Source organism: Trachypithecus francoisi, unplaced genomic scaffold, assembly GCF_009764315.1.
Source record: "Trachypithecus francoisi isolate TF-2019V2 unplaced genomic scaffold, Tfra_2.0 Lachesis_group5, whole genome shotgun sequence".
NCBI lineage: Eukaryota > Metazoa > Chordata > Mammalia > Primates > Cercopithecidae > Trachypithecus > Trachypithecus francoisi.
Genome location: NW_022681470.1, coordinates 106353189 through 106361907, shown reverse-complemented (window position 1 = coordinate 106361907; position 8719 = coordinate 106353189).

Genomic DNA, 8719 nt, shown 5'->3' with positions numbered 1-8719 from the left:
TTTATGTAGACAGGGGAAAAATCTCCTCTAGAATCTGTTGATTTCTAAGGGCCTTTAATTTAAAACACTCATTACACCAGGGAGTCATATTTTAGAACGAAGTTTTCTGTGCTCCTTCAATGTTCCTACAGTTTTTTTCCTTTTCTGGCTCAACCTTAGTATTCTTACCATTCTTGAAAATGTCACACACTTCAGATCATCAGCCTCCTGGACACTAGACCTTGATCATTTTGTGAATATCACTCTTCAGGTATGACATCCTGAATTGCATATCATAACCCTCTACATTGGACTGATAAATGAAATCTAGGGAACTATCAATCACCTTTCTTATTACAGAAAATGTTCTTTATTCAGCCTATGATTGAATTAACTTTCTTGATAGTTTTGATAATTGATGATAAATATTACTCTTGCATGCAAACAAAAAAAAATCATGTTTTTTACATAGGTATTATCTGTTTTACTACTTCTGGTTTTCTCCAGTCTTTTTGGCAGAAATGAAACAGAAATATGTGGCACAGATTTAAGGAATTCATGAAAGGAGGGCAGCAGCTCAGTGCAGTCTCTGCATTTATTTTGATTTACAGAAAAGGAAAGATATCCTTTGTAAAGTAGTTACGTTAAGGCAGCCAGCCAGTAAAGGGTCCTAGAGGACAAAAGATATGTAAAAAACAGAGACCACAATTTGATTCACATAGCCTAGGAAATATATTAATGCAGATAGTCATTTGAAAGTTTCAAAGTGAATTCCTGAACTGTTAAAATATTGCAATGACCAAAAATAAAACTGTATTTTTCAAAACAAACCTGAATTTTGAAAACAAGCCATTTGTGTTTGGTTCCAAAAGAGTTTAATTACAGGGGGGGTACTTGTTTTAACAGCCGGATGCTAATGATTGCATTAGGACAATGATAATACATGTAAATGCAATAAAGTCATCCTTTATAGCAAGAATAGAACTAACCTCACCTGAAATTGGGGCATCTAGCTGAGTATATCAGGATTCTTCTGGTTGCAGAACCTATTCAGACTTTTTTGTCAGACAGAGGTTTCATCTGCCTGCAGGAAGTGTTCCTGGACCTAACCAAGGGTCAGGCTACTTATTCTCGTGGCCCTGTAATGAGATGCAGATGAACTGGGAAAGAAGAGGGTTTATTTCTGTAACCAGCTTCAGGGAGAAGGCTGGGAAAATATTGCCAGACCAGCTCAAAATTACGAAGTTTTCCAAAGCTTACATACCTTCTAAGCTATATGTCTACACATAAGTGTGCATTCATCGAAAGACATAAGTAACTTCTTCTAATCTGTAACTAAGGTCTGAGTCCTGAAGATCCTCTTCCAGAGCCTCAGTAAATTTACTTAATCTAGATGGGTCCAGGTGCCAGGAGTGATTACTCTTATCTTGTCTCCTGCTAAATCATGGAGGTTTGGGGAGTTCCTAATAAAATTTGTTTGTGGAGGTCTGGGGAGTTTCTTCAGACCCCCAGTAAAACTTGTTTAATCCTAAATGGGTCCTGGTAAGAATTCCTTTGTTATCTTGTCATGCTTCAAGGCCCATGATGGCCTGGGAGAGACTCTTGGTGGGCCTTTATTACTCGTTCCAGCCTCTATGTAAAGGCACTCGCTCTCTCAGGCTTAAATATTTAACCTAACTATTCAGTCAGTGCTGAAACAGTTGTTATGGAGTCCTGCCTGTTCAGCTTTTTTGAGATCTGGTCTGTCACAGAAGGGCCCCAGAGTTGCCCATTGAGCTGCTTTGCAAGTTGGCATCCATTTCTTTTGCAATGTGATACAGTCATCCTATAGGTTGACATCTCTACACCCAGAGATCTGAGGCTCACAAAGTAATTTCTGGAAGGATCCCCCATTGGTCCATCTTAGTGATAAGAACAGGAGACAGAAAAATTTCAGGCAGAAAAGGGCAGGGTCCCTGGCCAGGACCAACCACAGGCCTAGAACCACAGACCAAAGTCAGAACTTTACATCCCTGTTTTCCCACTTGAATGTTGCCTTTTCCAAAACCACCCCACACCCCATCCTGTACCCATAAAAACCCCAGGCTCCACTGGCACAGAGCAGAGAAGGAGAGAAGAGGAGAAGCAGCTGAACATCGAAGATTGCAGTTTGACATCAGACAGAAGCAGCTTCACTTCAGAGGGACAACTTGACATTGGGACATCAGGGGAAGAATACCTTCTTCCTACTCCATCCCCTTTCTAGCTTCCTCTCTCACTGAGAGTCACTTCCGTCAGCACTAAAATCCTCCACATTTACTATCCTTGAATTTGTGCAACCTGGTTTTTCCTGGACACCAGACAAGAGCTTGGGATACAGAAAACTGTCACGCTAACCCTCTGCCCTCGTGAAAAGGCAGAGGTTCCACTGAGCTGTTAAACATTAAAGCTGTCTACAGACAGCAAAGCTAAAAGAGCACTATAACACACTCCCCCTGGTGGCTACATGGAGTTTTGCTCCTGCCAGTACGCCAAAGCGCTCACTCCAGCTTCTGCGCCTGCTGACGTGCATGCGCCCCCTCCCACGAGGGGTTGAGAGCTGCGGGCTAAGTGAGGCACCCCTGTCACAAGGCTTGAGAAGGAATCGAGGAAGACTTCCTGTTTCATTACGCTCTGTGCATGCCTATCTCTGGACAAGCAACTATGGCCAGGGAAAAGGGGTGATATAATACGTTCAGAAGATTTTGAACAATAGCCAATTCATCACACAGGACAATTAATGGTTTAGAATTTTTCTTCTTTTATTTTTTTCTTTCTGTAGAGACAGTATCTCATTATGTTGCTCAAGCTGGTCTCAAACTCTTGGACTCAAACAATCATCCTGCCTCAGCCTCCCAAAGTGCTGGGATTATAGGCATGAGCCAATATGCCCCAACTAGAATTTCATTTTTATTCATTAAAAATACACCAAATGGTTTTTATATTACAGTAAAATCACTCTCTATTTCAAATGATTATTCCATGTATTTTATGTGCAAAAGTAAGAGCTGCCATATTGTCTTTAAGGGTCTGCGGGTATAGAAAGGACTCATTGCTTTTTATGAGCACTTCTCTCCCATTCACACCTCCAAGAGTTATTGCTTCTTGGCAATCCTCCATTAAGCCTTTGATTAAATTCAAGGTAATTAGATTATTAATGCTTTAGTCATGTTCTGGTTGGCCTATCCCCCTACCCCTCTCCATTCTTTTAATCACTGCTCTATTCATTCACCCAACAAATATTTAATGAGTGCCTATTATATGCTAATTCTATAGATACTAAACATATATAGAGATAAATAAAGCATGATCTCTGCATTTAAGGGCTATATCAAAGATGGGACATCAGACAAATAAACAGATGATTACAATACTGTGTAGGAACCAAGGGAAAATTTCCCCTTCATTCTCTGAAAGTTCACTGAAAATCAACTGACAAAGGGCAGCCTAATATGAGAAAAAGCACACAGATCTATTAACATAGGCAGTTTACAAAATAAGATATCTTAAAAAGGCAAATGATTGACCCATTTATGCCATGTTGAGGTTACAGAAATAATAGGTGTTTGGATCATGGCAAAACAAATTACAGGACGGGGAGAAGAGGAGGCCTGGCCGGCAAAGGTGGTCTTGTTCTGTAGATGAAACCTCACAGGCCTCAGCCCTCAGAAAGAATATATGGTAAATGTTTATTTTAGGCTTTTAAAGGTGTCAGACTCTTGGCCAATCTTTCCTAGATCTCAGACAAAGGCTGGCTGCATCAATGTAGATTCTCTACAGATGCAAATCACTCCCTCAAAACACAGTTTTACAGAGCTGCATCTGTTTGCAGACCCTCTGAATGTTACAGGTAATTAGACAGGCACGAGCGGGGCAGGAGAGGGCTCTCCTCGACCCACCAGGAATGTCAGGTGATGATTCAACAATTAGCACATTGCCTCTCTGCAAATGATAATTTGGCAGCAGGCACCAGGGAGAAGCAAAAATAACTTCCAATAAAATCTCAGGTGTTGGGCGAATGAGTCCAGACATGTAGATTAAGAGACAAAATGGCGGAGCATGACTTTCCGGGGGAAGTCCCCCAGAAAAGAGAAGAAAGCCTGAGATGTGCGTGTGTACAGCCTCCTGAATACACTGCGCGTGCTCACTTCCCAAGCATAAAGAGGGCACTCCGCATGCGGGCAGCCCACCCTAAGGGAAGAATCATGGGAAAAGGGGATGTGAGAAACAAGTGGTGGGCCAGTCTATAAAGTCCTGGGATTAAGGTTAAACACCACACTTGACCTCGATGCCTGGTTGGGTCTCTTGCAAGTGTATATTTCTTTCTTTCCTGTTCTAAGGTCTTTTTAAACAAACTTCCACTCCTCCTCTGAAATTTGCCTTGGTCTCTTTTTCTGGGTATTCCCCTCAGTCAAATTCTTTCTTCTGAGGAGGCAAGAATTGAGGTTGCTGCAGACTCATATGGATTCACTGTCGGTAAGTCAGATACCTGCCACCGGTAACATTTGGTGCCAAGAGACTCAGATATTTGTCACCAGTAACATAAACAGCCATTTCAAAGTATGTCAAAGTAGTGTATCTTGAGGAGAAGTATAATATTCTCCTTCAACTATATGATAAGTGCTGTGATAGGTCTTTTGTATTTTTCACTAGCCTCTGGGCCACAAGGAACAATCTATCCCTTTGCATCTCAGAATGCTTGCTCATCCTACCCAGTTAGAAATTAAATAATTCAAACTTAAAATAATTCAAATATAAAGCTGTTGGAACTTTACATTATTCTGAGCCTTGGGAAGAATGTGGCTATGTGGCCTGAATCACGTACTCAGCAGCTACAATTTCTGCCTTTTATTTCTGTAAATAATTAGGAAGAACAAGTGGCACAAGAGATAAGACCCCTTCATATTATTGCCCCCCCTCATGGAGTAATAAAGTAATCTTCCTCAGAATCTAGAATCTGCAACCAATCAAATTGCTCTGGTGTATGCATTGATCTTATATGGGAAATGCAATCTTGCTGGAACTTCTCTGTCTGCCTATATAAGTGAAACCTTAACTTCTCCACTTCTCTACTCCAAATGACTGCTGACCTCATTCATTTGGAGTTGGTGTTTCCAAGTGACCATCCTCAAGTTTTGCACTAGAAACAACTCCATTCTGAATCATATCTTTTTTTCCAAACAGGATCTCACTCTGTTGCCTAGGCTGGAGTGCAGTGGTGTAATCACAGCTCACTTCAGCCTTGACTTCCCAGACTCAAGTGATCCGCCCACCTCGGCCTCTTGAGTAGCTGGGACTACAGGTGCCTGCCACCACATTCAGCTAATTTTAAATTTTTTCTGTAAAGATGGGGTCTCACTATGTTGCCCAGGTTTGTTTTGAACTCTTGGGCTTGAGCAGTCCTTCCACCTTGGCCTCCCAAAGTGCTGGGATTACAGGTACAAGCCACCACACCTGGCCCCAATCATATTATTTGAATTTCATTATTTAAGGTTGACACCAGTGATGTCTACATCTTTTCAAGCAGAGACTAACTTCTATTCACAATTACAGATAAGGATTTAAGGTGAAAACACCCTTGAGGACTAAGCGTTTTTAATTCACACTGACGTAAAATGACTGATCTTATATCCTTTCTTGTAAGCAAGTTCCCCCACCCCTGCTCCCTGCCTGCTGTCTGAAGTAAAACCAGGAGTCCTCTGTGAAATTACCACTAACCAGGCACCATCTTAACGTGTTGTTAAACATCATCTGTTTTCCTCTGGGTACCAGCAGTCACTGAGTTCTTTCTCACTGAAAAAGCGAAGTTGCGGATTTCATCCACTTGCTTTTATGAGTCCTTTGGCTCTTCTAGGCTTTCTTTTTTTGTTTTAACCAGCCCACAAACCAAAGTGAGTATCTGTTAATATTTCCCCAGACCACTGTTCAAGGAAATGAACCACTTGACATTAATCATGATTGCAGAACTCCTTGACTGACAGTCTTCTCTCAGAATTCATGAGGCTACAGTGCCTGTGGATCACTACTGTGCAAACTTTGCTAGCCAAGACACTCCCTGAGGAGTTTGTGAGCGGTTTGTTAGCAAGTCATGTCCCTCAAAGGCTCTGATTCAGTGGGTCTGGGGAAGAACCCAGAAATTTGCAGTGTTACCAAACCTACTGGCTGATTCTGGAGCAGGTGTTCCGAGGAACAAATTTCAAAAAACCTGGCAATATAGAGGCTTTTTTCTTATTAATGGGCTAAATTTAAGTGTTTAATTAATGGAGTAAATTCATTCATTCATTCAAGTACTTATCAAGCACTCTCTATGTGCCTCCTAACTTGATTTTTTATTTCTAATTATGTTTAATTTAAATTCCATTGTCAAGTTTCACTTTTCTTAGGAGAGTTGCCAAGGGTGAGGCTTGTAAGAGACAAAGTGGAATTGGCTGCAACAGTGGTCACTCCAGCTGCAGGCAAGGAGGCAGGAGAGATGACATCCAGGCAGTTGGAAACCATCTGGTAGGAAGCAAACCCAATGATGACCCTCACCTAAGGAACTTGGCTATTTGTCTAAGCCTCCAGAGGGAGTGATCCCTGGCCCCATAATGTGCTGAGGCAATTTCAAGAGTTATGAGAGGATGAAGATTTCAACATGTGTGATCAGAAAGATGAATACAATCTTTGTTTGGGCAGCTAGCAGGCCTTCTTCTGTTTTCTTTGCTATTATACTGTGACTAACGATTGGGTGTTTGGCTTTGGTTATAACTTGAAAATTGTTGTGATCCATGTGAAGTAATGTCTTGTGAATATTCCACATGGATGCAGCCCCTATATCGTCAGATCTCTCCAGGTATTTCTGAAAGATTCCAATCCCCCAGCTTAAACACAAGTTCGGTTTTAGGGCCAACCGCCAGATGGAGGAGTTAGATGTACATTCCATCAAAGAGGCCCTAGCCAGCCACCCCAAAGTTTGGAGCATGTGAGTGAGGCAGTCTGGAACTTTTGTGTGGTTGGTTTCATTTTTTTACTTTTCTTTTTGGGACTGGTGGTAGAATTTTACAAAGACTTGGTGGGGGAAGATGGGAAGAGAGCTGTCCCAGAAAGGAAGATTTTATACTCCATACCATCTTCTGACTTTCCCTTTTTAAATGGTCTTGTGATTTGTCTCCAGAGAAGAATTGGGTACGTCAAAACCATGAGAGAGTGTGTGTGTGTGTGTGTGTGTGTGATCACTGTGTTTGTGAGGGGAGGGAACATATGAGTGAGTGGGAGGTAGCATTCCCAAATCTGCTGTATTAGTCTGTTTTCATGCGCTGATAAAGGGATACCCGAAACTGTGAAGAAAGAGGTTTAATTGGACTTACAGTTCCACATGGTTGGGGAGGCCTCAGAATCATGGCGGGAGGTTAAAGGCACTTCTTACACGGTGGCAGCAAGAGAAAATGAGGAAGAAGCAAAAGTGGAAACCCTTGATAAACCCATCAGATCTCCTGAGACTTATTCACTATCAGGAGAATAGCATGGGAAAGACCAGCTCCCATAATTCAATTACCTCCCCCTGGGTCTCTCCCACAACATGTGGTAATTCTGGGACATACAATTCAAGTTGAGATTTGGTGGGGGACACAGCCAAACCATATCATCTACCATCAGGTGCCCCATCCACCGTCCGCAGTACAGAATGTACCTTGTGTTTGGCTTGCCTTCTGTAACTCTGGAATGTTCAGAGTCCTCCTTCTTGAAGTAGATGGAGAAAAATGATTTTAGCTGGGATAAAGGAAAATGACAGACAACAAAAATCCAGGCAGGAAAGGGAATCCTCATGGGTGATGCAGTCTCACCCAGCTGCTAAGCAGTAGAGCTTGGGTTCTTCCCACCCCACCATAATAAATGGGGATGCCCATGAGGACACGCCACGCGCACAGGAAGGTGGCACATACAACGGCTCAGTCCTAGGCCCTTCAGGCAAATGAGTATTCAGACACGTAGGCTCTGCCTTCTGAGAAGTTTTGCCCATGAGTACCCTCCACCTTCACTCCTTCCACTGCCATTCCAATCATTAGCACAACTTAGGAGAAATTCTCACTCCTAGGAAGTTCTCTGACAGCCTCACTTGACAGCCTCACTAATATGGATTTGCAAGGCAGAACCAGCTTCCTGGGCATGACCTGCAAGGTGCCACAGGGTCTTACACTTAGAAGGGCCTTGTGCTTGGTTCAGTGCTCCACTATCACCATCTTGAAATTCTTAATTTTTTAACATGCAAATTGCATCAGCAGGGCTGCTTGCTGGGTCAGGAGGATGCTTCAGGCTCTGTGAAGATCTTCAGTGCAGGGAGCGAGGGGGTCTTCCCATCTTGTCCCCCATAGAATAGGTCTGTGAATCTCTATTAGCTTTATTTCTCATCATCTGTCTTCTCCGTTCCTACAGAAACACAACCTAGAAAGCAGAGGGGCAGCTTTGTTGGAATTTATTACTGGTTCTGGTAAAATTAGGAAGCAGGAGTGGAGGGATGGAGGAAAATAGTGAGTGTTGGACTGAATGAACCTTAATTAGGAGAGGTGACAAGAAATGACCCTGTGAACAGGCCTCAAACACAGGGGTGAGTACTGCTCAGCAGGGCAGAGGCCAGCCGCCTATAGGATGAGCCCTGTCTGCCCATCTTTACTAACAGACTCTCCTTCCCCTGCTCAGCACAGGCCCTGGCCCGGGTCCCAGGGACATCAGGGACCTGGGGCTT